Source organism: Phoxinus phoxinus (genome assembly GCF_949152265.1).
Source record: "Phoxinus phoxinus genome assembly, chromosome: 15".
Classification (NCBI taxonomy): domain Eukaryota; kingdom Metazoa; phylum Chordata; class Actinopteri; order Cypriniformes; family Leuciscidae; genus Phoxinus; species Phoxinus phoxinus.
Window position 1 is genome coordinate 9,582,638 of NC_136890.1, and position 27,169 is coordinate 9,609,806.

At 40.3% G+C, this 27,169-nt stretch overlaps 1 protein-coding gene across 7 annotated transcripts in view; it reads right to left on the reverse strand.

Moving 5' to 3' along the window:
- pabpc1l (poly(A) binding protein, cytoplasmic 1-like) overlaps positions 1-27,169 on the reverse strand; it is a 124,581-nt gene that overhangs the window by 78,956 nt on the left and 18,456 nt on the right. The window contains exon 1 of one of the 7 annotated variants that reach the window (XM_079637416.1): positions 7,540-7,551. The exons of the other annotated variants lie outside the window; for them this stretch is intronic. The gene's annotated coding sequence lies outside the window, so the exon portion shown is untranslated. Of the gene's footprint in view, positions 1-7,539; positions 7,552-27,169 lie in introns of those variants that run through there. 7 annotated transcript variants of the gene reach the window in all.

The window sequence follows — 27,169 nt, forward strand, 5'->3', positions numbered from 1 at the left end:
GACTGTTTTGGAAGAACTTGCAGCCACGCTCAATAAAGAAGAACTTCTGTTTGAACGCGATCCCAAAAGTCTCCTGGTCTCTGCTTAGAAGGAAAAAGTTTCCTACAGTTTTGGTGTCTTGTGACCCAGATAGAGTTCCAGCTTCCTCCAACCTAAATCCAGATTGAAACTTCAAGCTCAAACAAAGATCTGCTATCCAGACTACATCTTTTGGAATCCAGAGCGGAACTTCCAGCTGAAGAAAGATATCCAGACTGAATTCTGTACAACCAAGGTTTGGGGAGTCTAACCTCTATCCAAAAGAACCTTAAAAGACCAGTACAAATGTGTACCCTCTGCGCCGTCAGAGAAGCGCTAACAATCAGCTGCAAGGTCTTGTTAACCAAGTTATCCTCTAAAGTTTTTCTTTTAGAGATGAAAGTTATCCTCTGTTTTTAGGCAGGGAAGTTTAGCATTACACTAATATTTTGGTATCCTTTGTTTCAGGCAGGGAAGAATAGCATTACGTGCTAGTTATTTTGGTTTATCCTCTGTTCACAGAGAAGGATTAGCATTACGTGCTAGTTATTTTGTTTATCCTTTGTTTCACAGAGAAGGTTAGCATTACGTGCTAATATTTTGTTCTACGTTTGCTAGAGACGATTCATCCTCTTTAAAGTTAGGGAATGTTTATTCTTTGCTTTACCCGAGAAGTTGATATATCCTATGTGTAGTCATAGAAGTTTAACCCTCTGTTTCAGGCAGGGAAGGTTAGCATCATGTGCTAATACTTTAGTTTATCCTCCGTTTTCTTATTAGACAGAAAAGTTAAGTGTTAAGTGTTGGTCATTTGGAAGGTTAACAATAGCTAAGTGGTGTCTGTTGATCAGAGAAGTTTTAGTATTTGTTTGTGTGGTAACAAAGAAACTCACAAAATGTTTGGAAAAAAATGCTAAGCTGGTTCCCACAACTGAGAAAGGTGGACTAGCTACCCCTCTGTGGTCAGACAGTGAGTTCAAGTCATTGTTAGGAGAGCACATGGACTCCATAGTGACAGACAGTTAGATTGGATTTGACAAAGAAATTTGGTGTTCACCCAGAAAAAGTATGGTCTATTGAAAATTGCAAGAAAGTGTTGGGTGCATGTATCAGGAAGAAAAATGTGAAAGGTATTATCTTATGTCACAGAGTTTAGCTTATCCATTGTACAAGAACAAGCTCGTTGTATTGATAAGTTAAAAGAACAGAACAAACAATTGCATACTCAAGTGTCCTGTTTCACGAAAAAGGTGGGCCATAACAAGGCCTCAACCAAATGTGACTCAGAAGACCAACAGTCAGATGAAAGCTATCCTTATTTACAGTATTTTGATAGAAGAGGACAATGTCAATGCAATGATGAAAGATGTAAATGCCGTTTAAGTGTGTGGAGCAAGACAAAAGGCTCAGAGTAGGGGAAAAGGGGTTGATGCACCAGTTCCATATGCAACCCCAATACAAGCAGTAAACACAGCTTTAGGTCCTAAGGATATAGAGAGACTATCCCAGAGTTTAACCTCAGCAGCACGCACACATTTTTCTGAATTTAGAAGAGCATTGATCAGCAAAATGCGGCTCTATGATATGTCTCTAGCTGAAGTCACCCAGCTAATATCACAGATCTTAACTGAGTCAGAATTCAATGATTTTGAAAGTGCTGTAAACAATTCTGAACTGCAACAGGCCAGTAAAGATGATTTGAGAGAAGGTGTTTTGAAAATTCTAAAGAATATCATGGGACCGAACGTAGACTGGTCAAAGCTCACTAGTTGTTTACAGAAGAAGGGTGAAACTGTTTGTGAGTACACAAAGATTTTGCCAGACCGCTGCAGCTTACAGCAGAATTGCTGACACTTCAGAGAAGGTGCTAGGTGATAATGGTCCCCTAGTTCACACATGGTTTCAGGGTCTTCTGTCAGAACATAAAAATGCATTGCCTTACTTAAAATGAACATGGTCCAGTAGAACCCTGCAAAACAACTTGGACAGGTTAGCAACTTGGGAAAGAGACTCTGATGTCAAGGCAAGAGACAAGACAAATTGCAGCAGCATCCTTTAAGGTCAGTTCAGAGAAACAGAAACGCAAATGTCCTAGAGAAGCCACTTGTTCTTACTGTGGCAAGCACTGACATTTTGGAAAAGTATGTAGAAAAAACAAAAATAACTTAAGACAAGTTAACAATGTTATGCAGCTTTTACTCCATTTGTTTGCTACTTTGAAGCAACCCCTCCCCTCGTCATTGGACCCGTGGGTAAGCTTTTTGAGGTGTTAACCATTTGGGCTGTGATTACGTAATCTCCCCAGTAACTTACAACAAAGATGAAAGACTTATTGACTGTCACAGCCTTTGTTTGGGGGACATTCAGTATACTCACAGCCTTAAATGTTATACTGCAGAAAATTACAATCAGACACCATCCTCTGTTATGATGCCTACTAGGACTGATGTTTCACCGGAGAATGGAAATGGCAATTTTTTCACACACTGTACAGTTGTTTCCCCCTTCTACAGGGACAGGATAGGACACACGGACAAGTGAGGTGCCCTGGGAAGAACTGAACGCAACAGGTGTTCGGGGGTGAACCCAGGGTGAAGACACTACCTCATAGGCCTTTCCCATTTAGTCCATTCTTACCTCACTGGTTCATAAGCGTCAAATAAATTAAGAAATAGGGAAAGGAGGAACAACAAATAGCAGACTCAGATTGAACAGAGGATACAACCAGTCTTTCTTCCTTTGTGCAGATACCACTGGATGACTGTCCCGAGACCCATATGCACCGACCTCCTCACCTGCGTATGAAGCCACAAACTTCCAGAAAACGACTCGACCCACTGCTGAGCCAACTATCACAAAGAAAAATAAAATAAATACACAACGCAGAGACGCACATACATCTCATATGTCATCAGTGGAACCTTCAGTCATCCATACACGATCAAGATTGTCATACTACTAACCATCATGAACATCTCGCAAAGTAAACAAAATCCAACAGACATTCTTGATCTTTCAGCAATATTCCACCAATGACTGAAAGGTTCACGAACCCTTATTGCATGTTTGTTTCTGTGTCCGCATGCAATTACAGAAGAACTACACAGATCATGTGCTATGTGCCTGTAACGATCACAAGTTACAAGAATGAACTTTTAAGTGTCTAAATTAGTATTTTGTGAGAGTTTTTAAGAACTCTCAAACGGGGGACTGAAGAATAACACATTTTAAGAACCAATTTCATTTGAGGTATAAATGATGATTATTGAGTTTCCAGCATTTTCCTGGATTCCTGGCAGTCCTGTTCTCTCTATTGTGAGTTAAATGAGTCAGATTACTTAAATCTTGCTCTTTGTCTCTATGATAATGTTAAGGTTTGAGCAATCAAGTCAGGATGATTGGATTATCAATACAATAGAGTGTTAGAGTGTTGAACAGAGATTGGCTCGGTTTCTCCTGAGCAATCTAGATAACCTGCCATACAGGTTTTTGCTGGATAGAATCAACCCCTCCCTGCTTTCGTATGATTTGTTTGAATTTGTCTCCACCCCCAGAAGTCTCCTCCTCTTTGGAATGGAGATAAAATTGCAATGTAAACTGTTTAGATTTAGACTGTTTTGGAAGAACTTGCAGCCACGCTCAATAAAGAACTTCTTCTGTTTGAACGCAATCCCAAAAGTCTCCTGGTCTCTGCTTAGAAGGAAAAAGTTTCCTACAACGTGGATAAAATACAACAGAGCTTTGAAACTTATTCTAAAGACCTATACTCCCAGCCACTGATGGGCAGTAACGCGTTAGAAGTAATGCGTTACTGTAATCCCATTACTTTTTTCAAGTAACGAGTAAAGTAAGGGATTACAATTGCAAAAACAGTAATTAGATTACTGTTACTTTCCCGTAAGGAGGCTGCGTTACTGTGATTTTGTATCTTCAGACTGTTTAGTGAGTCGTGGCTTAATTTGAGCCGGAACACGCCCGACGTTGGATACGGAACCTTTTTTATTGGATCCGGCACCTCCTATGTCACTATGGAAAATTAATTGCCTAAAAAAAATACAATTTGTGTAGCCTATAGTGTTCAATGTTGTTATCGATAGAGCTGCACAAATGGGCTATTATTTAATCCGCAACCGCATCACAAAACTAGTTCACAAAATTCTTTTTTAATTTTACCAGAACTGCCTAAACACAAACTGAAGACAGATGCTCCAACAAGGTGGGATAGTGGCAAGAGGCTGAAGTCCCTGAGGGGGAAGGTGATGACATGGCTGAGGGGCATGATGACGGTGAGGAGGATGATTCAGTTCAGAAGGTTTGCAACGAAGCCCTGAAGCTGGATGAAGATGGCCCTTCCACGCCCTCTACCTCAAGACCATCTTCTCTGACTGCACTGCTGGGCCAAACATTTAATGTTGCTGTCACCACAGCAGAGCTCAAGTCGGCACACACCAGGACTGAGGAAGAGGTTCGCATGTATCTGGAGGCCCCTTCACTTCCTCTCACCGATAACCCCCTTGAGTGGTGGAGCACCAACCATCATGTGTATCCTCTCCTAGCTAAGCTGGCCAAACGATAGTATCCCAGGTACGAGCGTTGCTGCAGAGAGAGTGTACTCCACTGCGGGAGACATCGTGTCAGCACAACGGAGCACACTCACGCCACAACATGTGGACCAGCTGGTCTTCCTCCATAAGAATCTGGTCATTCCAGAGCTATGAATGTTTAGTACAACTTGATTACTCACAAGTTAGTGTGTTGCATTTTGTCACTGTGTTCTACAGTACAGTAGGCTATATAAGCTGAAGCTACAGTAAGCTGTTCAAAAATGTTCATTTTGTCTTAATGATGGAGAAAAAACTTTTTACCTTGACATGTTTCGACTGCAACCTGCAGTCTTCCTCCAACTGAACACCTTGTCTTTCTAGAAAAAAATTGTCCAATTTCTACAGTATGTTGGTTCTGATCTACTTCCTAAAGGAAATAAGCCTTTCATTTATTTGTTATTGTTTAGTTCAACTTGATGAGTCACGACACAATGTGATGTATTCATTTCTGTGTTCTACAGAACATAAGCTACATACAAATAATTCTGAAGTTATAACTACACAACACAGAAAGTGCTTTGAGTTGTTGTTACTCAATAAAAGAGTTAAGTAATTCAGCAGCTGACTTTTTTAATACTGCAATCACTTTGTAGTGTATTTTCGTTTACTGTTGTGAAATGGAAAATCAATAAATCGCTAATCGGGAATCGTGATTCGAAAATCGACTGTAATCGAATCGGGACTTCAATAATCGTAATCGAATCGGGAAATCAGACAGATTAACCACCCCTACAAAACGACTAGACAATATCATTCCCAATCTTATAAATACAGACCAGACAGGGTTTATTCGCCAGAGGCAGACCCAGGACAGTATTAGAGGGACTCTGCATGTCATGCAACACATCCAAAATATTTACATAGAAGCAATGTTGATAGGGTTGGACGCAGAGAAAGCTTTTGATTCCATACGGTGGTCATTTCTTTATCAAGTTTTAACTAAGTTTGGTTTTCATGAAACCATTATCAAGGCAACCCAATCAATTTACAATAAACCAACAGCTAGAATAAAAATAAATGGCAGCTTGTCAAAGCCATTTACATTGAAAAGATCCTGTAGACAAGGGTGCCCTCTCTCCCCAATCTTATTTGCTCTGATGAAATCTTGTCTTATATACTGGTTGAGTGGTTCTATAAACAAAGGAATAAATATGCAAGGAGGGGACCAAAAACTATCTCTATTCGCTGATGATATCTTTATTTATTTAGGCCAGCCAAAGGAACCGTTACAGAGGCTGATGTAGGGCTGGGCGATATGGACCAAAAGTCATATCCCGATATATTTAGGCTGAATATCGAAATACGATATACGATATCCCAATATTTTTTCCGCAAAGTGAGAGCAAATGTTCAGTCAAAGTCAAATAAGGATTTCACTGTATAAATTATACATTAATTCTTATTAAAGTTACTATTAAAGTTCTCAGTCAAGAGCAGTGTGTGATTTCCTCTGTGTTGTGTTGTTTTATTAACATTAAATGGATGGATCTCCCCAAATTTTTAATTGTCATCATTTACTCTCTTAAGTTGTTTTAAACCTGAATAAGTTTCTTTCTTCTGTTGAAGTTATTTGGAAGAATGTGGGTAACCAAACGGTTGATGTATCCCAGTGACTTCTATAGTATATTTATTTCCTATGGAAGTCAATGCGGACCAACAACTGTCTGGTACCCACATTCTTCAAAATATCTTTTGTGTTCAGCACAAGAAATAAATGAATACAGGTTTGGAATAACATTAGAGTGAGTAAAGAATGACAAAAAAAATCTTTTTTGGTGAACAATCCCTTTAAGGACAAGCGGCTGCATGTTATTATTAGGGTTACTGTCGCTTTAAGACCAGCACGCGAAGCGTCTAATATACAGGCATATGACAAGCAGATTTCTCTCAGTTTTCTCGGTTTGCTTTCAGTTTAGACATAACCAACTTTCTTTATGTAAACCTTGTGTATTTGACAATATTAGCGCAAAAAGACTCGAAAGATAACTTAGTCCAGTATCCAGGCGCTGTTAGACAGGCTTTTAGTGCATGTGCATGTCGGGAGTTTGCGCTCCGATAAGCGCATGTTAGAACAGCGCATCAGCAGCGAATGACATGTTTAACCGGCAAGGCTTTAAATCACATGCAAATAATGAACTTTTGAGAACTGCAGTGTCCTGTTCCTCTGCGTAAACATTTAATGTGAGTATTTGTCACATTGTACACTAGGCTGTTGAGACGCAGACTGCTTCAAAAGCACTCAGCAGCTTGCTTGTAGCAAGGATCACAGCGCAAATTTGAACTGTATCGATATATGCGATATGGTCTAATTCCATATCCCATTTAAAAATATATCGATATATTTTTATATCGATATATCGCCCAGCCCTAGGCTGATGTCCACACTTTGAGAATTTGGGTTATTCCCAGGTTAAAGTTAAAGGGACAATATGTATCTTATTATCTAAAATCAATATTTTTATTCATAAATATGTCCTCAATGGTGTACAAATACCTCAGCCAATTATCTGACTTATCCTTATAAATGAAGAATTTATTATCTTTATATACATGGGACGGGTAGGTCCACGTGTCCACGTGCCGTGACTGAAACCAGCAGAAACGTAGGTGCAAAGCAGTGAGAGGCGCTTGAAACTGCACCGGCAAGTTTAAAAGTCTGGATTGCATTGTTATTATGGACCATACATATGCCGCGCCACAGGAGAAGAAAACACTGTCACCAAAAAAGTCAAAAATAGAACGTAAAAGGAAACGTGACCGTAGATTACAGAAAACAAGAGTTAATGTGGCTAATTTTATATAGCTCTCCTTTTTCAAAAACAATCCATTAGCTCAAGTTGTGAATATTTTGCTACGTGCATAGAACTGTACAGACAATGAAAATTCATTGCTATTGCTAGACATAAATTGTACAAACCTCGGTCGCTTCTCTTCTCTGCCTTTGTAAACTTTCAATTCTATCAAGATCGTCTCTCGTAGCTGCTGGGCATCTTTGTCGTTGTGGTATTGACTCTCGCTCTCCTCTTCCTCTTCGTCCACCTCCTCGCCTAGATCCCACTGATACACTGCCTCTCTGTCCATTTATCCTCCCCTCAAAGTGATCATAGTGCTACTACATAGTGGCGAGACGGATCACAAAACTTATCACGGATCCGCGGTTTGATTAAAGTCAATTTTATTTTAAAATGATTACTCACTCACTCTTGAGCGTCTGGCGCGAGTGATTTCAAAGTCAATGTAAAGATGCGTTTATGCGCGTCTAGAGGTCCTGCGGCGGTCCTGTTTAGCGCGGCGCGGAAGACGCGCGTCCAGTTTGCGCGAATGAGGCGAATTGCTATCACAGATAATGTCTTTTCTATCATTTCACTGTAGCTCAGCATCGCGATGTAAAGTTAACGTTATTGCATGATCACAGTTCATATGCGTGGGGAAAGATAAGCTATTAGAGTAAAAATATTGCGTTAGGCTACTTCAGTTAATAAGAAAAAAGATTTTTCAATTCCTGCAAATGCAGTGATGAAGTTCATGTTCTCATGATTTATTTTTATGAATTAAAATGTTTCACAAATCGCACCCTGGGCATAACTAATTACATATTTCATGTTTTTCACAGTCAGTAATTCATACTGTAACATTCGTTTGTTTGTGGTCATGTTGCAGTTTGTTTGAAATAACACACCTGTTCACCTGAATGAAAACTCGACGAAGTGCTATTAGAAGACATCCTGTCTAGGGCTGGGCGATATGTCCTAAAAAAAAATCCCCGATTTTTTCACAAAAAATTCGATTTACGATTTAAATCGATTTTTTCCCCCCCTATTTAAAAACAATCTGCAGATGACAAATAAATTGTTCAAAACAAGTTTTAGCTTTATTTAATTATATAAAGTGCAATCAGAAACAACAAGCCAAGATGGTAGGCCCTGCCCTGCCTTTGTAAACAGTGAAAATGTAACATAACATAAAATGGGTGGATTGGGATTGGTGGGGATGTAAAAAACACTTGCATCACAATTATAAGTGTATTGTGATTGTCAAACCAGTTTTTGACTAAACAGAATTTTATTAAGTTTAGTGACAACACAATGTTTACATGGTACACGGACTGCTACTGTTTATTGCTTGACACAAATTTCACAATTTCAATTCTTGTGATTTGATTCTGATCTTGATTCAATATCGATTCCTTTGGATAAATATTAGGTACAGTAGATACGTTAAATGTGTTATGTTAATTTTTCTCCAAAAAAAACTCACCTACTGTAAACATACAGAGCCCTACCAGCTGGTATTATAATTAAAGGTTAAAAATAACATCTCAAATTTATTTTAATGCGTTTTTTATAATGACAACGTTATATTATTTTATGATATAGGTAAAAATATAATAAATATGTAATATAGTTATATTTAGCAAAATACTCCTCTCTACAGACAATTGTTTAAAGAGGTCATGACATGGGTTTTTTTATTTTTATTATTATGTTCCCTTAGGTGCAATTATAGTATAACTATAGTTTTTTTTACAAAAAACTTTTAAAATGTAGTGATTTATGACCTTTTCCCACCCTGTTTCTCATCCTCTGATTCAAACAGTCTGTTTTGGGGGTGTTTCCCCTTTAAAGGAACACTTCACCTCTGGAAAGATGAATGTGTATTTAAAATGGGTCATTTATGTAGAAGAAATGTGAAATTATTTTTGAATTTGGAGCCTTCTAGACTGAGAAAAGCCAGAAAATGTATTTTTGGCTTATGGGGATGAAAGACAACAACTCCCAGAATGCACTTGCTTCGCTGCCCTAGAAGGCCACGCCTACCGGTAAGAGATCGCAGTAAACAACAAGGCTATGCTACTAGTGAGTCTCCGTGAGTCTGCCCGGTATTTTGATGTCGCCCAAAATGTCCAGGATTCGCGGCTTTAGCATTCTACAGTCGCCATTCATTATGTTTACTGTGACGAGCAGGAACGAGACTGACGGCCGCGGGTGAACGATGCGAGCCCGGTGGCGTGATTACTGATGAGTGGCGCCGGCGCCTGTGAGACGTACGCACCGGTCTGGTATCTCTCACGGAGGAGCGGGAATTTTCTTAGCAATGTTAAAACGCACATCAACCGATCACTTGTTTAGCGTTCATGTAAACACTACATTCAGATTCACCAATCGGAATGAGTTCAGTTAGATTGAAACAAAGGTGTGCATGTTAACAATGAATGGCGACTGCAGAAAGCAAAAGCCGAATCCCGGAAATTTTGGACGATCTCGACGGCAGGACATGTCCGGGAAAAAGAGGATGGTAACCCCTACTACTCAGCTTTCTCCACAGAATAAGAAACTGTTAGCTTAGCTTCCAAATAAAAAAAATGGCTGACACTATATGTACATTCTGTGAGTGAGATCCCACCCTCTATGGGCGGGTTGAAAACATGCAGATCTAGCGCCTTCTACTGGATAAATGATGAGCTAGTGTTTGTAGTCTTACCCTTATTCAAAGAAATTTGACTTCCTGCTTTTTATGACGCAAAATGACGATTTTTGCGTCATAAAAAGCAGGAAGTGGAACACTTAAATCCTTATTTCTCCCATCTCAGGGGAAAATAAGGGAATAAACCATGACCATTCGAAAATGTGACTGTGTTTCTAAAGATACAAAGTCTAATGCAAATGGGTGAAGTGTTCCTTTAAGAGTTCAGTGTTAATTGGCTAACGTCAGTGCCTATGCATCAATTATTAACGCCCCCAGCCAGAACATTTGCGGATTCGGCGCAACTGTTTAGTAGCGGGTGATGCATGCGAAGCGATGGCTCTTGCAATGATAAAACCTTATTATGTTTGAGCCGGAATCAGATGAGGAATCAGAGGAAAATGAACCATCACCACAACAACGAAGACTGGATCAGCCCGTGTCCACATGGAAAGTGAAACTATATTGAATTAATAAAAAAATTGTAACCCGAGACACTTGAAAACGGATTATTGTTGCATAATTATCCTATAGCTTAATTTGCTAACAGTTTAACATTATTTAACTAATTTCAATGAAATGATAGGGTGTACCACGGACAAAAATGCATGCACAGGCCATATTTGAAGATGCAGCATTGATAAAGGCAACATTTTAAATTTTCTATCACATGTAGGCCTACTAGACAGGCGACATATTTTCAAGATTCTCTAATACAAATGTGTTTATATTAGCCAGTGATAAAAAGTAAGTTTGCGACGTCGTTGTTGAGCCCAGAATAGTCGGCACGGACTTATCTTTGAGCAACAGTTTTCTAGCAAAGCCAGCATCATATTGGGATTTTTTTTATCAAAACAGTCATCCTTATAATCAGTGTTGGGGGTAACGAGTTACAAAATAACGGATTACAGTAACGATATTACTTTTTTGGGTAACGAAGTAAAGTAACGCATTACACTAAAAATATCAGTAACTATACTACTTTACTAGACTATAGGAACGCGCTTTCCTGCGTTACCCAAGCCGTGTTTGCATGTGTGTAAAGCTCTGATCTGTCGAAGTGGTGCGTGCACGCCTGTGTGTGTGTGTGCTTGCCTGAGCACCGTTGCCATAGAGATCGATTTGAGTGACGTAGCTGCTGGTGCGAAGGACAGAGAGGAATGGAGATGGAGACGGAGACGCGAGTTTCGGCCAGTGGCGATATTCACATTACTTTCAGTTTTTTGCCCGAAAGGACAAAAATATTTGCCAGAAATTCACTCTATGCCCTGGCAGGCAAGTACTGGCCATCGGGACTACCGGGAGATTCACGGCTTTTTGGGCCGATCCGATGCATCTAAAACTTTTTTGTTCGTTTGTCTTAACGGCTCATAAAACTCGTACATCGGCGGCCCATTCGTTTTGTTTTGCTTAATTGGCGGCGCTGGGTAAGTGCCGGTGTAATGCATTGGTTAAAAAAAGTCAGCGTTAGTTTTTTTTCTGACAGACCGGCCCATGAAACACGTAGATTGGGCCCATTGGTTATTTTCTTGATTGACACTGGATTGGCCCAATCACATCTTTAAACGCCTCCCCCTTTGGGCTTTGAGCGAGCGTGCAGTGTCAGTGTATCGGTCAAAATCTCTTATATACAGTCTATGGTCAAAATACAGATGGAGAAGAAAGTTTCAGTTTTGCAGTTTCCGTCAAAATAAAATATAATGTTTATCTCTGTCCAGCCCTGATCATGTGTCTACCACCACGGACATAATCCTGTTGTTTGTAGATTTTACAGTGAGGCATATTTCTTTGTGCAGAGAGGGATATTGTTATTTTATATGGTTTTACATGCCATTTTTATAGGCTACATTTATAAACACTATGCGGACATGCAGGCTAAGTGATGATAGGGCTATGTTTGTCCATGTATCTACACGGTAAATTAAGAAACGGGAAAGTAAAGTAATAAGTAGTGAAGTTACTTTTCAAATGCAGTAACTAGTAAAGTAATCTCATTACAATTTACAGAAGTAACTAGTAACTAGTTACTTTTTTTGAGTAACTACCCCAACACTGCTTATAATGTATAGAGCAAACGCTTACATTAACACTGCAGTGACTGGGACGTCCGCAAAAAATAAAGTGCATCCATTTTTCCCTGACGTCTGGATCTTTCGGCAGCGTATTCAAAGTTGTTGTTTGTCCACAGCCAGGAACAGCACATCTGCGGCATCGTACTTTCCCTGTACACAGACCCACTCGCTGTCCGTCGACTGAACACTTGTGAGGCACGCAGCACGCGGGCGCGACAATGATACGAAATGAGCGTAGTTGTCTTGCGCTTTAAGCGTAGTTGTCTTGTGCTGGAGGCGGTCTATATGCAAACGCTGGTACGTCACTTCGTACAGTGACGTCACTTCTTACCATGGATCCATAACGAGCTGTATTTAGAGCTTGATTAAATAAATGATTCGTTTATAATGGGGAGGAAGTCTTAAGCTATGAAACTTGCAGGACGTTTTAATGGTACAAAGACCTCTAATACTGTATACCAAAAGATCAAGGCAAATTTGGTTTCTCATGTCATGACCCCTTTAAGTCCAACTAGCGTGCTATGGTCATTAAATGGCTTTCCTGAGGTAAACGTAACGTTACGTGACTGAGCTGTTTATGGACCGGTTGAAAAACACTTGATCGATCGATTTTATTACATTTTGGTAAGTTGAACTGTATCTTTCAAATGACCTATTGATCATTCGTGTTTAGTTGGTAGTAACAGATGATCGGTTCACGAGCCGCTTGAACTGAGGTCTGTCACGTCACATTTACGCCAAAACGGTGTTTATTGTTTGAATTTTGTAATTAAATTGACAGAATCTGAGAGCTGAGAATTTGTTATATATTAATAGTACCGTAAGCTTCTCTGTCGGCGTCAGTGTCCTCTTTGCTTCGCGATATTCTCTGCGTGAGAAAATGGATGTGTGGCGTGAGAGCGTGTGGAAAGTGACAACTGCAACTGCGGCTGAACAGAGTCTGAACTACAAACTGAGTCTAACGATGAATGCGTGAGAGTTGGCAGCTCTGCAGATTCAGTTTGCAAATGTTTTTGGCGGGTGTGCTTGTGCAGCCGCGGTCTTGTTCATTTGCCATGTTGTTTGTGTAGCTCTATGGCAAACGCGCTGAGCGCGTCCGGAACTACGGGAGCCCAGAGGGGAGCGTATGCGGATATTATAGATAAAACCGATTTTCATTCAAACATATCGACGTACACTACACATTCGAGTTAATAGATTTATCGCCCAGCCTTAATTATACGATACTGAAGAGGGGGAGAAAAATAAATAAAAATAAATAGATTTTTTGAAAATATGAATCGATTTGACCTAACAACTCGATTTTTTAAATCAAATCGATTTTTTTCCCAGCCCTAATCCTGTCAAAGCTTTTTGGTACATATCGCCTACCGTAGATGCAACGCGCATTTGAAAAAGCGAGGCGCTGGAGAGCAAAATTAGTTTGAATGCAAAATACAAATTCACCACTAGATGGGAGTAATTTCTACATATTGTCCCTTTAAATATTAAAAAAAAACTCAGGTTTTGACCTTTAACTTTGAACCTTCTAGAGAAATACAAAACAAATATAATCTTAAATGGGGCCAGAATTCTATGAAATACCTTGGGGTGATTTTATGTAGAGACACTACAGCACTATTTAAACTTATGGGCCATTAAATTCAAAAATTAAGTCTGATATATCAAGCTGGAGTCTTATCCCTTTTCTAGGGCTAATAAACAGAATTTAATCAGTAAAGATTAACATTTTGCCACGCCTCTTGTACCTTTTCCAAACCCTCCCTATTGAAGGTAATAAACAACAATTTGTTGAATGGGATAAAATACTTTCTCGTTTTATATGGCAGGGGAAAAAAAACAAGGATAAAATACAACAATTTACAACTTGCAAAGGATAAGGGAGGCCTGGCACTGCCATGTCTAAGAGATTACTACTATGCTGCCAAGTTAAAACCCTTGGTATGTCTAGATGTACCCCAACTTTTACAGCAAAATGGAAAGACATCGAGGAGGCTAAAACTAATGGCCCTCCAATACAAGCCATGGTAGCAGATAAGAGATTACTGGCTCACCTGACAGATAAAGATAATCCATGGATAAAACTAACTTTCAATATCTGGCATCAAGTTTGTAAAAATAATAAACTAACCAAGGCAAGGCAGTGGCGATGTTAAGATGGTGTGCCTATGACACAGAATTTGTTTGTATGATAAAAGATTTCATGAGTGAGCAGAGAAAGGCCTCACTTCTTACATTCATTTACACAACGGACAATTAACAGACTTTCAAACTCTCAAGGTAAAACATGGCCTGGTAAATCAAGACTTCTATCGGTATCTACAAATGAGAAATAGATATGATGAAATCACAAAGGGAAGCGCAGACAGACGGGACAGCATCATTCTGAATATATTCCGGTTAGCTTATAATGTGAATACTATTACAAAAATCATAACAAGTCTGTACCAAGGTCTCCAAGAAAGTAAACCAATAAACACGCAATACGTCAAAAAGAAATGGGAAAAGGAAATAGGCACAGCAATAGATGAGAATGACTGGGAAGTAATGTGTAAAATTCAGTGGAAGACAACTTACTCGTTAACTTGGAGAGAATTTGGATGGAAAAACATAATGAGATTTTTTATTACCCCTGTTCAGAAAGCCCACCAAAACATAGGAACAGGGTGCTGGAGACTGTGTGGCGATAGTGACGCGAATCATCATCACCTATTCTGGGCCTGCCCAAAAGCATGTACCCTTTTGGCAAGAGGTACACAGATGCTTAGCAAATATTTTTCGAACTAATATACCTTTTGATTTCTTGCACATGTACCTAGGCCTAGAACCCCCAAATCTGACTTTAACTGCAGATACGCATCTGGTTAGGATTCTGTTATTGTCAGCCAGAAAAGCCCTGACAAGAAAATGGCTTCAACCAGACCTACCGGATGCTGAAGAATGGTACAACACTATATATACCAAATATATATAATGGAGAGACTCACTATGACCTTAAGATTAGAAAAGGATAAATGTATTGGTCTCTGGTATAACTGGACTGAGTATATAAGAGCAATAAGACTGGATCTTGTGTGAGGGCTGAGCAGCGTGGGCAGATGACAGGGTTGGGATGGGAGTGGACAACAGGAGAGAGAGGATTGAAAAACTTTAGTAAGCAAAATATGAGATTATATCAACTTGTACCGTTTGTATATAGTTCTCTTTTTTTTCATTACTTGTTGGCTTTTTGTGAATGCACATGCATGTATATATTTAAGAAAAATGTGTTATTTATATATAAAATAGTTATATTTATATATAATATAAATCATATAAAAATATATATGCATTATATAAATGCAAATATTTCTCAAATATATACATGCATGCGTGTGTATTTATATATACAAAATAATTATACACAATACACACACATATATTATGTAAACACAAACTTTTATTTTGGATTCGATTAATCGCAATTAATCGTTTACAGCCCTATTTCAAAATGACCAACGAGTTTCAATATTTTTCCTATTTAAAACTTGACTTTTCTGTAGTTAAACCGTGTACTAAGATCGACGGAAAATGAAAAGTTGTGATTTTCCAAGCCTATATGGCTAGGAACTACTCATTCCGGCGTAAGAATCAAGGAACTGTGCGGCCGTACCATGGGTGCAGCAGGCGTAATGATATGACGAAGCACTTGCCGTCAACAAACCAACGTGACAACCTGTTTGCACAGCGTGCCTTGTAGCATGGAGACATTTGTGAGAGACGATTTAGATGACATCTAAACAGACCCGAACACCATACAAGGGTTAATTAAACTATACGCTACCTCACCAGAACTCTACAACAAAACTACTAACGTTATATACTGTACAAGACGAATGATTGAGGAAACCTAGCACTCACTGATTGCATTTCACAGGAAGATAACAACGGCAGTGCTTTTACAAAAAGCAAAATTGTTATACAGTACTTCCAGTATAAAATGGTTGATCAAAAATGAGCCGCGGTTACGAGTCATCCAAAAATATTTTTAATGATATTCGGGGCGCGGTCGGTCGGGTCGTTTGAAATAAAGATGCCAATTAAACCTTTGTAATTTATATAGTACTAGACTCAATGTTCTATGAAATACATAGGTGTACACTTTATTGGCTGAATAACTGGCGTGAGGATGACGCACAAGCTCAGTCTGCAGAGATGAACATGGGAAATCCTAATTTAGCCTACCTTTTGAATGTTGAGCTGTATTAACTTTTGAATAAACACCAACACGTTGAACTGAGCAATGCCATTGTGCCATTTTAATAGGCTACTTTTAAATGCATATACTGTAGCTAATGTCAGTTTTATGTATTTGCTGAGAGGGGGCGGGGTTTTTGTTGGGAAAGTCGGGGGAGCGACGCACACTTCGATTAGACTGGATAAACACACGCAGCATCTTAAATTGTTAAGAAAATTAAACTAAATAAATAAATAAATCAAGCCTTTATTAAAAAACACTAGGCGATATCATACAGCATTCAGAAAAATGCGCACCCCTAGTTCCTCCGTCTATGGCCCATGACGCTACGATGAGCATTTACTAGCTACTTTAAACAAATGCGGGTCAGGAAGCGGGTCGGGTACAATATTTTCTTTCTTTTTTTTTGCGGTCCGAGTTGCGGGCGGGTTAGTTGAAAACGTCGGTCGGGTGCGGGTTGTTTATACATTGACCCGCGCATCACTTACAGCCATGGGTGATGATGATGATAGTAGTTCCTAGCCATATAGGCTTGGAAAATCGCAGCTTTTTATTTTCCGTCGATCTTAGTACACGGTTTAACTACAGAATAGTCACGTTTTAAATAGAAAAAATATTGAAACTCGTTGGTCATTTTGAAAGAAATGCTACTGGACCCATCAGAATCAATGATCTATGCTAAGCTATGCTAAAACTGGTACCGTCAGAACCGGAGTTCGGCTGAATGGATTCGAAAACGGTAAAACTCAACTGTTTAACTCTGGGGGAGTTGTAAAATGAGCCTATTTCCAAAAAAAGTGGAGTATCCCTTTAATGCTAAATTTATTTTGGTCTTGGACTAAATTATATGTTTGAAAAAGTGCATAATTCACACTTTATTTCTGTTTTTGAATCATATGCAAGTGTCTTTAGCAGATAAATGTCAAAAAAGTATGCCTCCAATGTTAACTGATAAATGTGCAAAATCTTTATTTGGAATTTGACCATTGTGAGCGTAATTAGTAATGCTGTGGTTTGTAGTACTGCGGGACGCAGTCGGACACGCTTGGGCTAAATCCGAAATCTCCCCCATACCCTCAAATAGGGCGTTATTTAAGGGGACAGTCATTTGTAGTGGTATCAGAAACATCTCTGGTTACGCATGTAACCTTAGTTCCATGCGAGGGAACGAAACGCTGCGTTTATGCAATGGGAACACTTCCAAGTGTTGCGTCATGAAGCACGTGTAAAATCAGTCCAAAGAATGAGCGGGACGTCAGGTGACGTCATAGACCAGGAACTATAAATCACCCCTGTGAACGCAGAGCATGACAGCTTCTGAAAAGCCTGAAGCAAGTCGATCAGGGCATGCAGGAAGTATGGCAGGCGAACGCAGCGTTTCGTTCCCTCTCAGGGAACTAAGGTTACATACGTAACCAGAGACGTTCCCTATCAAGGGAACTCCCGCTGCGTTTACGCAATGGGAACAACATACCCATTACACCATAATGACAAGTGCCGGTTCTGTGTGAAGACCTTGCGCACACTAGAACCCCAGAGGGCTCCGAGGAGAAACGATTTCTCAAAAGCATTCCTGCCCCGGAGGAACCCTCAGAAGCCTGATAGCCTCAGCGTCAGGACTTCTTGTCCAAGTTTCATTAGAGATAACGACAGTCCTCAGATCTTGCCTAACTCTAACTAACCCTCCTCGGAGGATCGTTGGAAAAAGCAGGCACCTCGGCGCCCTGAAACGGCGACCCGGCAGGGAAACCGAACTGACTGCTCTACGACCCTCCTCGGAGGATCGCTTGGGGACGCTGACACCTCGGTGTCCTGAAAGGCGAACCGGCAGGAAAACCGAACTGGCAGCGTTGCGACCCTCCTCAGAGTCGCACCCCAGAGGGCGCCGAGGAAAAACGATTTCTCAAAACCGTCCTACCCCGGAGGGGACCACCCTCAGAAGCCTGCAGCCTCGGCGTCAGGCCTCTTTTCTTTCTTTTAGCTTTTTTAGAGATAAAACAGTCCTTAGATCTTGCATATCTCTAACTGGCTAGACTGTGACCGCCACCCAGGTCCCTCTCGATTGTGGATGAGCCTGAATGGCGACGCACTTTTTTGCAGCACTTTATGCTGCAAGGAGCTTTAGTAGGCTGAGACTGCCACCGCCCAGCAGTCTCAGGAACATTAGATCGGTGAGGAAGAAAGCTCTGGAACGCCGCTAAATAGTTTATTTCTTCGCTTATTTGAAAGCGGAGAGTTCAGAAGAACAGACATGTTTTATATTATTTTTCTTTACATCAGAAAAACTTTATATATCAGTCCGTGGCCACCAGCAGGAAACAACCGAACTGCCAGCACGGCGACCCTCCTCAGAGAGTCGCCCTCCAGAGGAAAAACGATTTCCAGTTACAGTCCCTCCCCAGTATAGTTTATCTGTTGCGCGACGCAATTCTCGAATAGCGTCAGCGCTGACATCCTCTCATTCACTGCCCAGCAGTCTCAGGAACATTAGATCGGTGAGAAAGAAACCTTTGGAACGCCGCTAAATAGTTTATTTCTTCGCGTATTTGAAAGCGGAGAGTTCAGAAGAACAGACATGTTTTATATTATTTTTCTTTACATCAGAAAAACTTTATACATCACTCCGTAGCCACCAGCAGGAAACAACCGAACTGGCAGCGCAGCGACCCTCCTCAGAGAGTCGCCCTCCAGAGGAAAAACGATTTCCAGTTACAGTCCCTCCCCAGTATAGTTTATCTGTTGCGCGACGCAATTCTCGAATAGCGTCAGCGGTCAGCGCTGACATCCTCACATTCATCCATGTCCATATAAATATATATATATACACACTTTACCGACCAGCGCTGGCTAATAATATTTATCTATTATTTATGATGGCTGGTGGGTAACATCGGGGTTATAATGACGCCGACTCAGGAGAGAGATAGCTTGCAAGCGTCTCTTTAACCCGAGGCTCTGTCATACCATGATACTAAATACCCATAACATTACTATAGAACAGGGGTGTCCAAACTACGGCCCCCAGTTTTTATTGGCCCGCGGCAAATTTTTAAAATATAATTGAATATGGCCCACACAAGAAGCTTGAGCTCAACTCTGTTGCACTTCTCAGTTTCAACACTAGATGGAGCCAGGCAGCCAGCCACAGAAACAGTGCAACCGTTACCGCTAGAAAAACTTTTACCGCGAGCACCAGAAATGGCAGCACCCAAGAAACGAAAAATAGCAAGTGAGTGTAGAAGATTTCAAACACGGTGGGAAAATTCATATTTTTTCAAAGAAATCAACGGAAAATGTGTCTGTTTGATTTGCAATGAAGATGTTGCTGTGATGAAAGACTATAATGTCCGTCGGCACTATGAAACTAAACATCAGAGCTACACATCGTACACCGGTGCCGAACGAACACAAAGTCAAGCAAATGGCAGCTAGTCTGCAAGCTCAACAACAGTTTTTTTTTCATGCTAACAAAATACAGGAAAACGCCACAACAGCAAGCTATGAAGTCGCTAAACTTATTGCTCAGAACGGCAAACCGTTCTCAGACGGCGGTTTCATAAAGCAGTGCCTCAAAGTCACAGAAATAATGTGCCCGGAGAAAGTGCAGGATTTCAACATCGTGAGCTTATCCAGAAATACAGTGGTGCGGAGAATAGAGGACTTGTCAGCTAACGTGAAACTTCAGCTGAGAGACAAAGCTGGTGCTTTTGACTTTTACTCGATAGCATGCGATGAGAGTACAGATGCTACAGACACTGCGCAGCTGTTAATTTTTTTGCGGGGAGTAGATGATAATTTTTGCTGTACGGAGGAGCTGCTTGATATGATGAGCCTAAAAGGCACAACGACGGGTAGAGATTTTTGAAGCTGTGTCAGAGGCAGTTGAAAAGATGGGGCTTAAATGGGATAAGCTCTGTGGAGTAACCACCGATGGAGCTCCGGCCATGACGGGCGATCGCAAAGGTATGGCATCGATGGTGTGCGCCAAGGTAAAAGAGAGCGGAGGTGAGGCTTTTAGGATGCACTGTATAATCCACCAAGAAGCACTATGTGCCAAGACTGTCCAGTTGGGCGATGTGATGAACACTGTCGTAAAAACTGTCAACATAATTCAAGCTAGAGGACTGTACCACAGAGAATTTCAAGCTTTCCTTTCTGATGTGGATGCTGAATACGGGGATCTACTCTACCACTCTGAGGTGCGCTGGCTGAGCCGTGGCTATGTGCTGCAGCGCTTTTATTCGCTGAGATCAGAAATCGATCAGTTTAGGAAAGAGAAGGGCCGACCTCTTCATGAACTGAGTGACCCTCTGTGGCTGGCCGACCTGGCATTTTTAGTTGATCTTACTCATCATCTGAATACACTGAACAAGAACCTACAAGGCAAAGAACAGCTGGTGCCACACCTGTATGCGCACATGAAAGCCTTCCGTGTAAAGCTCCGCCTGTTTGAGACACAACTACGAAGCTTTAATGTTGCACAATTCCCTGCACTGTCTGAAATCAAGTCTGCTTTTCCAAATGCCGACCTTTCTGCTAAAAAGGAGAAATATGTGTCTGTGATTGCATCTCTCGTGACCGAATTCAACCAGCGTTTCCAAGATTTTTCTGTCATTGAAAAACAAATCAAGCTGTTCTTGACCCCCTTCCTGGTGGATGCAGAAGAAGTGGAAGAGAGTCTGCAGTTAGAACTGATTGAAATGCAATGCGATGATTCTCTGAAGAGTCAACATCAGCTTCTCTCCCTCCCTGACTTCTATCAGAGTTTGGATAGTGCCAAGTTTCCTCTGATGAGACGTCAGGCAAAAAGAATGATGAGCCTGTTCGGCTCAACATACATATGTGAACAAACATTTTCTCTGTTAAATCAGAACAAAAGCAGATTGAGAACCAGAATGGCCGATAGCCATCTCTGTGAAGTCCTTCGTGTCTTAACCACCAAACTTTCCCTGACATGTCAGCCATCCTTTAATCCAAATGACAGCATCACTGCTCCCACTGAGTGCAATGTTCTTCACATTATAGAATTATCAGTTCATATTAAACAGCAATAATGCTAAAAGCAGCGCGCGTGTGACCTAGTACCACGGACAGCGGCGCCGCGCAGAGATCTGCCACATGAACGCGTTTCCCCCCGGGGGCGAGCGCTGTGAGTTGGTTGTTGCGCGAGTGTCTTGCTGCACCTTCCTCGTTGTCGCTTTTGAATTGTGTGCGTTAGTTTTGAAGTATTTTTTATTTGTGAGAATTGTTCTTTAGGCGAATTAGCAGTCTCTTGAAATTGCCTCAGATTATTAGTCTGACAAGTCCTGCTAAATATGGTAAACCTTACAGTTTACACATGTTCATGTTTTCATGTGCCACCTGCAGGCCTGTCGTTCCAGTGCACGAGCAGTGCAGTTCCAGTTATTAACCTGACTCTTTGCAAACACACACAACTGACATTGTATTTCATTCATACCACACTTTTTACTTTAATAATAAACAGTTATTTATTCATTTTAAATTTTAAAACCTAAACTGTTTGTTCCTGTTCCTTTTTATGTTGAGACCTTGAGTAACAAGCCAGGTCGTAAAAATGCAGTATTCATGTGTCAATATAGTGTGTGGCCCGGCCCTTTATTAATTTTTCTGTATTTGGCCCTCACTAAAAAAAGTTTGGACACCCCTGCTATAGAAGAAGTTTGGGGATTTTTTTTTTTTTTTTTTTTATTGGCATAACTTCACACGTACAAAACCCAAACAAAGTGTAAAAGACATAAAACATACAACATACAATGATTGTTTGATATTATAAAAATATGGAGAGAGCATGTTTCACACATTCAACATTTAAAAAAAAAAAAAAAAAAAAAAAAAAAAAAAAAGGGGTTGGTTACCATGAGGGTGGAAAAGGAGGGCGTGTATGTGCGTGCGAGTGCGTGTGTGTGTGTGTAGGAATAAACATGACCGTGCGTGTAAGTTTGTGTATGATTAAGTGTTCTGTGTTTGAATGTTGAGATCAGCAGGACTGGTGTAGTATTGGTTGTTATAATTAAAGTTAAAGTACTGTCCCATAGTTATAAGAGGGGATGAGTTGGGTTGGGTTGGGTCAGGCTCAACGGATCTTTCCTCAGACTGCTCCAGCCCTCACCGGGGCCGAGGAACACAGTAATCCCAGGGGTGGAGTGGGGCTTCGGGGGGGATGGGGGAAACCCAGAAACCCTCCCCACCTCTGCCCTCCCCTGCTCCCATCATCAGTTGTTGCTCATTTACACACCCCACTATCCCTGTAATATGTGCCTTCTAAGTCTAAATGAGGTCTAAATGCATGAAGTTTGGGGATTTAAACACAAATAGAAACCGGTTTATTCCACGATCTCGACACCTCAGTGTGGAGATAGGGAAAAAAACGGCAATCCCCGACGAGGAGGATGAGATAGAGTTTTCCTTATATTCTCACTCTCATAATGTTCGGCTGGCCAGTAAATATTTAACTTAGCAACAGCACTAGATAAAACCTCCTTCTATAAGCTCCTCTTTATTCAACAGAGTTATGAGCAGACTTGATTTATTATAGAAACTCATAAACATCTGCCTTATTATATATATATATATATATTCTTTATTGTTTTGTTCTCTCTTTCTTAACAAAATGATGATGGGTGTGTCGCTGCTCCTGATATAACGTGGGCAGGGAACAGAACGCTCGCTTGCTCTTTTTTTGCCATAAAATATATATTGCAACTTGACAGACAACAATAAATAAGACCGATTCACACAGAGAGTACTTCGCTGAAGAAACGTTCGGGGGTGATTTATAGTTCCTGGTCTATGACGTCACCTGACGTCCCGCTCATTCTTTGGACTGATTTTACACGTGCTTCATGACGCAACACTTGGAAGTGTTCCCATTGCGTAAACGCAGCGGGAGTTCCCTTGATAGGGAACTATAGTGGACATTATTGAGTGGACTTATTCAATCCCACATTGCACTGCAATAATGAGTGTGCAACCGATGTACGCTCAACGGCTGTCCGAATTCGCTCACTCGTTTTCATTCACTCCAAGTGAAAAGTATCAGTGGACTAATGTGAGGAATAGTGAATGAGGCTTTAGGGGGCGATTTCAGATTCAGCCTTTAAGAAAAGTAAAATTTATGTGCATGGGGGGTGGCCGGGTGGGTGAAAAGAAATCGGATTGGCAAGATAGTTAAATCTTAAAACCAGGCTCAAACCCATACAGCAACAGTGTCTGCCCAGATCAAACCCACATCAGGTACGCGTAGAGTCTCCATGTACCAGATGTTGCCCGGATCTGGGCCGACACTATGTAGCTGTCAGGGAAATGAGTGATCAATCTCTAAAATAGCTAAACTTGATTGAAACATTTGCAAAAAGGCCTAAAACCATTGAGTAGGGATGGAGAAATTAAGCCTCAAATCTTTGAATCTTTTCTCTGATTGTTTCTAAAGATTCAAAGAATCAAAGCGTGTTGAAAACAGTGCCATCTTGTGGCAGGTAAAATTTACAGCAGCCATAAACCTGAGTGCGCAGCTCTTTTGTTTTATAGGTTAAGCACAAATAAATCCTGACAAGAATAACTGCATTTAGATTTCTGATAACATAATTCACATATTAAAGTGTGGCAATAAAAAAAAAAAAAACTATAATAATAACATATATTATAATATAATATATAATAATATCAACAGAGTTGTTTGAGGGAAATAAATTTAGCTCGAATTAAAGTTTTTTTTATACTGTTTACATAGGAGAATATAAGATACAAATATAGCCTATATTACATTTATATATAAAAATGTTAGTAAATGGGCTTAAAAAAAAGTTCCATAAACCCATAGAATAGTGGTCTGGGTTCAAACATTTCTTTACGCAAAGTGAAGCATTCATGTGATTAAAATAATAGGCTACGCGCTCTTGGACAAAGCCACTCAGTGAGTGACTGGGGTAATGTAAAAAAAAAAAAAAAAAAAAAAAAAAAGTCACAAAGCATCCAGCACATCAGAATGCTCAGTTACTGTACGTGCATCAGATTTTCTAAGAGCGTGTAGGAAAGATAGTCGATTTGTACAGCATTAGATTGTTCCCACCAAGATACAATAGAGCGCAACAAGTGGTATTAAGGCAATGATTGGAGAATTTGGCCATTTCTAATTATTTGGAGGGGGGGGGGGGGGGGGGGGTGCTCTTATCAAGCTCTTATCAAACGCAAGCTCTTATCAGCCCCATCCAGTGCATTTAAATGTGATTATTAATACTGGATAATTTCACACGCACGTACTTTCGTGTCCCTTATCAGATCTGAATCCCGACCTGACGATTTTTTACAGCCATGTACGGGATAAGATAATCCCCCGGATTCATAGACTAGGTTTAAACCTAGTCCCAGAATAAATTGGCCTGGTTGAGCTGCAGAAGACCGTGTTGTCGCTATGTCAAAGAGACACTAGGTGGGTTTCCTTTACAGATTTGCGCAAAACTTTTGCAATTTTTTCTAAATGTTGACAAAAAACTATTGTGAAATGACTCCGTTCCCATTAACCGATGTTATGCGACTAAAAACATTTTTTCCTCTCGCGTGAAGTCATTTAAAAAAAATCATGGCAACGGACGTTGGTAGGTTTATGTATATCCCAGCCATCGCACTAGTCATTATTATTAATCAAAGGAGACGTAGGCGTGTTATCCAAGCAGTAATGGCAAGGAAAGACCCTTATACTTGTGAGCGGCACATACTGTATGAGGTGTTTCTCCCTCATATCTGCTTCGAGGTCTTTTTCGAGAGTTTGGGAAATATTTATTTCGAATTGCCAAAAAAAAAAAAAACCTCATGAGAGTGCAAAAACTTTTTTTGCGATAAATGGGAGTTTTTGCGAAATTGATGCGTTTCCATTGGGTGTATTTTCAGTTTGTGCAATTTGAAGGGTAATTAAAACGCGGCTACAGTTTTTTCCACAACATATCCAAAACACGTTTGTTTGACCTTCCTAAGGCTGAGGAACTTAAGAGTGGTTAAAATTTATTTTAACATGGTCAGGGTCTGAATCTATGGGATTAATATCCTGCCATGATTCAAAACTGAAAATAAAGTTCTGAAAGGTTGAAACTAAGTGTTCGAAAACTCAAAATCTTAAAAAAAAAAGTTTTGCAAGATCGAAAAATAAGATTTGCAAGCTTGCAAAATGTAAAAAAATAAGAATATCTCTGCAAACATTATGTTGTTTTTGAGATTTCCTTCTTCAGAACTGCAAAACATTTTTTACGATGTTGCGCAATTTTTTTTCCAGAGTTTCAAATTTGTCAGTGTTCTCCCACTGTATTAGCCTGGGAAAACCCAGACCACTCTCAGTTGTAACTGAGTAAGGGTCTGGCAAAGCTCCATAGACAATTCATTTCCACAGGGGCGTCACCAACGGACGTCGGATAGATCTAAAACCAATCAGAGCGATGAATGACATGACGTATGCAGAGCGACGCAGAAACATCTCGAGACTCTCAGCAATTCTCTGTTTGTGTTAACGAAAATTACAATTTTAAATCGCTTGAAACAGACGCGATAACTGATTCGAACGAGTGATATTGTGATGTTCAACGGCGGCATCCATCTTTGTAATGTACAAAATCTGCGTCACCGTCTCTGCTCTGTCGTCATCGTGTAAAGCCCGCCCAAACGTTTCTGATTGGTGCCGCGATTTCGACGGATTGGAAATGGGTTTCAATGGGCTCTTTGCCAGACCCACTTGCAGAGCAAATCTAAATTTGCTGGAAGTGGTCTGGGTTTTCCCAGGCTACCACTGTATAGTTTGTTTTCCAGATTTGAAACCTTGAAACCCGTGATCTGAAAACGGGTGTGCGAATAGGTGAAAAAAAGTTTTGAAACTCTGAAAACTGAGGTTCGAAAGGGCGAAACTTATTACATTACATTAAATTTGCACTCCTATTGCAGACTATTTTTTCAGAGCTGAGTTTACAACACCCACTTTGCAGAGATACGCGCACACAGTTGCGAGCTTGCGACTCGCGTGATTATTGGCAGCGTTGTCCCGCAGCTCTGCTCTGAAACTCTGAAACTCAGACTGAGCGCAAATGAAGCTTCGCAACCTCGCAACTTAAAAAAAAGCCTGGAGGGAGGGCCTTTCTGCTCTTGGCCAATGCTTTGCTGTCTGCTGACGTACAGTCCAATCACAAGTCGTATTTACTGGAAAGGTGGCTTCTGCACTGGTTCTTTGCATGCGTCCGGCAGATTGACCGTGACGATTGCTTCTGTAAAGAGTGCAAATCCTTCCTCTCATTACCATGATTTACCTTTTTCTAGTATGATTTATCATGATTTACCATGACTTACCATGTTCCAGTATGACTTACCATGTTCCAGTATGATTTACCATGATTCTAGTATGATTTACCATGTACTAGGATGGTTTACCATGATTTACCACGTTCTAGTACAATTTACCACAGTTGACCATACATTTAGCATGATTTACCATAGTGTACCATTATTTATCAAAGTTTACCATGATTTACCCTGTTCTAGGATGATGTATAATTATTTACTATGTTCTAGTATATGATTCACCATGACTTACCATGTTCCAGTATGATTTACCATGAATCTAGCATGATTTAGGCTACCATAGTTTACCGTGATATACCAAGTTCTAGTATGATTCAGCATGCTTTACCCTGTTCTAGCGTGGTTTACAACAATTGAACACATTCTAGTATAATTTAATATGATTCTAGCATGATTTACCATAGTTTACCATGATTTAT